We start from the raw sequence: 5,000 nt of genomic DNA, 5'->3' as shown, positions 1-5,000 counted from the left end.
GAAGGGAAAAGGGAAGAGCAGAAAGTAGCGGAGGCCCCACAGCCACGGTCCTGGGACAGCGACAGCCACGCGCGCCCTCCACCACCCCCCGGGGGGGGGTGTGGGACAGCAGACACGGGGCCCTGCGTGCGAGGGTGGGGGGGGGCAGCGTCTGAGGAGAGGTGCAACGCCAGCCTGAACACCGGCAGAGCCGGCCCGCCGTGAAGCCTCTCCGACGTGCCCGGGGATGCCTCATCGATCAGTAAAGGAAGCGGAGGCCCCACGGCCACGGTCCTGGGACAGCGACAGCCGCACGCGCCCTCCACCGCCCGGGGGGGGGTGGGACAGCAGACGCGGGGCCCTGCGTGCGAGCGAGAGGCTGACGTCTGCGAGACGGGCTCCGACGGCCGGAACGCCGGCAGAGCCGGCCCGTCGTGGAACCTCTCCAGCGCGCCCAGGGACGCCTCAGCGGGCGCTGACTGCGTCTGGATCGGGAGGTGGTGCCGCCACCGGCACGCGCTCTGGACAACGATTCCCTTTCATCAGGTCGATGGGAGCGGAGGAAAGGCCACGGCAGGCTCGACTCCCCCCGTCCCTCAGGCGTTCGAGAGTGCCGGCAACCGCCACCGGTCACCGGTCTTTGCCGTGCCCCGCGGGGCGCCGCTTACCCCGGGCGGGGAGGGGGAGAACCAAATGGAAGTGAGCAGCTCTGTGAAACACGAGGCGCCGCCGTCTCGTGAGTGCCATCCCTGGGCATTCGGGGCCAAGGGAAGCCACAGCAGGCCAGAAGACACCCAGCGGTCTGCATTCGGCTGCCGGCCACCGCGACCGGCTGCCCGCTCGCATTTCCACCCGCTTTGCGGGCTCCAGCTTAAGGCCGGGGAAAGAAAGGGGGGAGAGGGAGGAAAAAAAAAAAAAAACACAGAAAAAAAAAAAAAGGGCGAGGCGGCCCCCCCCCCACAGCACGCCTCGCCCTTCGACCACCGCTCACAGACCTTTCCACCCAGCCCTCCGGCAACCGGGTAAGGCAGGGCAGGCCAGACACCGTGGGACGCCCCACGGCTGGCTCGTGCCGGCCGAGAGAGGAGGTGGCACCACCGCCGCGCGCCTGTGCCGTCATCGGGCTCTGGGCACCGGGGAGAAAACACGGCAGGCTCGCCTGCCCCCGGCGGTCTGCATTCGGCTGCCGGCCACAGCGACCGGCTGCCCGCTCGCATTTCCACCCGCTTTGCGGGCTCCAGCTTAAGGCCGGGGAAAGAAAGGGGGGGGAGGGAGAAAAAAAAAAAAAAACAGAAAAAAAAAAAGGGCGAGGCGGGCCCCCCCACGGCACGCCTCGCCCTTCGACCACCGCTCACAGACCTTTCCACCCAGCCCTCCGGCAACCGGGTAAGGCAGGGCAGGCCGGACACCGTGGGACGCCCCACGGCTGGCTCGTGCCGGCCGAGAGAGGAGGTGGCACCACCACCGCGCGCCTGTGCCGTCATCGGGCTCTGGGCACCGGGGAGAAGACACAGCAGGCCTGCCTCCACCTGCCAGCCACCGCTCAAAGCTCTGCCCGCCTCGCGGGCTCCAGCTTAAGGCCGGAGAAAAAGGACGAGTTGCCGCCAACATCGCCCACTCGGGTCACTGGGCCCTCCGGAACCAGGGAAAGCCACCGCAGGCTTGAAACCCCCGGCCGTCTGCCTCCAGCATACACCGGCAGTAACCTTCGCCGTCATTGGGCCAGCTCAGGAAACAGAGCAAAGGAGAAACCACCGAGGAGGGTGGGACAGCGGCGCCCACCCTTTCCCCAGCCGCGTGCGTTCGAGTGCCGGCAACCGCCGCCAGCCTTTGCCCTGCCCCGCGGGATCGGGCTCAGCACCTCACAGCAGTAGGCAACGACCACCAGAGACTGCAAGTGGCTCCGGCTCTCCGCGGCTGCCAGCAGACCTTCGGGTGCCCTGTGCTGGCTTAGCCGGGGAAGCACCGGGAGGACGACCGTGCCAAGCACTCTGGAAGGTGAGACCAACCGCCACGGAAACGGCTGAGACCGGCTGCCAAAAACCCCCGGTGTCCGGCAGAGCCGCGGGGGTGAGCAGCCGTTCGCTAGTGTTCGCCCTGGTCGCGAGACACCGCTCGCGCCTATAATACGGACAGATACGTCCCCGCCCCCGGCGAGCTCCAAGAGCGCTGCCTATGGCCACCGGGGAGGCGCACCAACCACGCTGCCTTTTACGATGGCGTAGCTGGAGGCAGCGAAAAACAGCGACCCCATCGGCAGCTCCGGGGAGGTGGCAGGGACAACAGGTCTACCTGCCAGACCCGGAACCGCCCAAGTCCCGGCGGAGCCGGGTAGACCAGAGCGCCTGCAGCGGAGCCGGGTAGACCTGAGAGCCCGCCGGGGAGCCGGGTAGACCTGAGAGCCCGCCGCGGAGCCGGGTGGACCTGAGAGCCCGCCGCGGAGCCGGGTAGACCTGATGGCCAACTGCAGAGGCAGACCTGGTGGCGTGTGAAGCAGCCAGGTAGACGTAAAGGCCCGCCGGGCCGGCCCGCTCCTACCCCCGCCACCGCCCGCCGGTCGGCCGGCTGCGGCCTGCAAGCTGCACGGGAACAGGCCCCCGCTGCCGGGCCCGCCGGCCCGTCCCCGGGGCCGCTGGCCCGTCAGGCGCCCCCCCCCGAGGCCGCTCAGCAGGCCCGGGCCCAGGCCCCGCAGTGAACGGGGGCTGCGGGCCGGGCCCGGCCGCCGCGAGGGCCCGGGCCCGGGCCGGCCCGCTCCTGCCCCCCTCCACCGCCCGGCTGCGGCCTGCAAGCTGCACGGGAACAGGCCCCCGCTGCCGGGCCCGCCGGCCCGTCAGGCGCGCCCCCCCCCCCCGAGGCCGCTCAGCAGGCCCGGGCCCAGGCCCCGCAGTGAACGGGGGCTGCGGGCCGGGCCCGGCCGCCGCGAGGGCCCGGGCCCGGGCCGGGCCGGCCCGCTCCTGCCCCCGCCACCGCCCGGCTGCGGCCTGCAAGCTGCACGGGAACAGGCCCCCGCTGCCGGGCCCGCCGACCCGTCCCCGGGGCCGCTGGCCCGTCAGGCGCCCCCCCCCCGAGGCCGCTCAGCAGGCCCGGGCCCAGGCCCCGCAGTGAACGGGGGCTGCGGGCCGGGCCCGGCCGCCGCGAGGGCCCGAACCGGGCCGGCCCGCTCCTGCCCCCGCCACCGCCCGGCTGCGGCCTGCAAGCTGCACGGGAACAGGCCCCCGCTGCCGGGCCCGCCGGACCGTCCCCGGGGCCGCTGGCCCGTCAGGCGCGCCCCCCCCCCCCCCCCCCCCCCCGCGGCCGCTCAGCAGGCCCGGGCCCAGGCCCAGGCCCCGCAGTGAACGGCGGCTGCGGACCGGGCCCGGCCGCCGCGAGGGCCCGGGCCGGGCCGGCCCGCTCCTGCCCCCGCCACCGCCCTGGCTGCGGCCTGCAAGCTGCACGGGAACAGGCCCCCGCTGCCGGGCCCGCCGGCCCGTCCCCGGGGCCGCTGGCCCGTCAGGCGCGCCCCCCCCCCCCCCCCCCCCCCCCCCGCGGCCGCTCAGCAGGCCCGGGCCCAGGCCCAGGCCCCGCAGTGAACGGCGGCTGCGGACCGGGCCCGGCCGCCGCGAGGGCCCGAACCGGGCCGGGCCGGCCCGCTCCTGCCCCCGCCACCGCCCGGCTGCGGCCTGCAAGCTGGCAGCCGCGAGGGCCCGGGCCGGGCCGGCCCGCTCCTGCCCCCGCCACCGCCCGGCTGCGGCCTGCAAGCTGCACGGGAACAGGCCCCCGCTGCCGGGCCCGCCGGCCCGTCAGGCGCGCCCCCCCCCCCGAGGCCGCTCAGCAGGCCCGGCCCCAGACCCCGCAGTGAACGGCGGCTGCGGGCCGGGCCCGGCCGCCGCGAGGGCCCGGGCCGGGCCGGCCCGCTCCTGCCCCCGCCACCGCCCGGCTGCGGCCTGCAAGCTGCACGGGAACAGGCCCCCGCTGCCGGGCCCGCCGGCCCGTCCCCGGGGCCGCTGGCCCGTCAGGCGCGCCCCCCCCCCCCGAGGCCGCTCAGCAGGCCCAGGCCCGGGCCCAGGCCCAGGCCCCGCAGTGAACGGCGGCTGCGGACCGGGCCCGGCCGCCGCGAGGGCCCGAACCGGGCCGGGCCGGCCCGCTCCTGCCCCCGCCACCGCCCGGCTGCGGCCTGCAAGCTGGCAGCCGCGAGGGCCCGGGCCGGGCCGGCCCGCTCCTGCCCCCGCCACCGCCCGTCTGCGGCCTGTAAGCTGCACGGGAACAGGCCCCCGCTGCCGGGCCCGCCGGCCCGTCCCCGGGGCCGCTGGCCCGTCAGGCGCGCCCCCCCCCCCGAGGCCGCTCAGCAGGCCCAGGCCCGGGCCCAGGCCCAGGCCCCGCAGTGAACGGCGGCTGCGGACCGGGCCCGGCCGCCGCGAGGGCCCGAACCGGGCCGGGCCGGCCCGGCCCGCTCCTGCCCCCGCCACCGCCCGGCTGCGGCCTGCAAGCTGGCAGCCGCGAGGGCCCGGGCCGGGCCGGCCCGCTCCTGCCCCCGCCACCGCCCGTCTGCGGCCTGTAAGCTGCACGGGAACAGGCCCCCGCTGCCGGGCCCGCCGGCCCGTCCCCGGGGCCGCTGGCCCGTCAGGCGCGCCCCCCCCCCCGAGGCCGCTCAGCAGGCCCAGGCCCGGGCCCAGGCCCAGGCCCAGGCCCCGCAGTGAACGGCGGCTGCGGGCCGGGCCCGGCCGCCGCGAGGGCCCGAACCGGGCCGGGCCGGCCCGCTCCTGCCCCCGCCACCGCCCGGCTGCGGCCTGCAAGCTGGCAGCCGCGAGGGCCCGGGCCGGGCCGGCCCGCTCCTGCCCCCGCCACCGCCCGTCTGCGGCCTGCAAGCTGCACGGGAACAGGCCCCCGCTGCCGGGCCCGCCGGCCCGTCCCCGGGGCCGCTGGCCCGTCAGGCGCGCCCCCCCCCCCGAGGCCGCTCAGCAGGCCCAGGCCCGGGCCCAGGCCCAGGCCCCGCAGTGAACGGCGGCTGCGGACCGGGCCCGGCCGCCGCGAGGGCCCGGGCC

This window comes from Grus americana, unplaced genomic scaffold (genome assembly GCF_028858705.1).
Source record: "Grus americana isolate bGruAme1 unplaced genomic scaffold, bGruAme1.mat scaffold_77, whole genome shotgun sequence".
In the NCBI taxonomy this organism is placed as follows: domain Eukaryota; kingdom Metazoa; phylum Chordata; class Aves; order Gruiformes; family Gruidae; genus Grus; species Grus americana.
The sequence above is the reverse complement of the archived record's forward strand: the minus strand, read 5'-3'. Positions refer to the sequence as shown.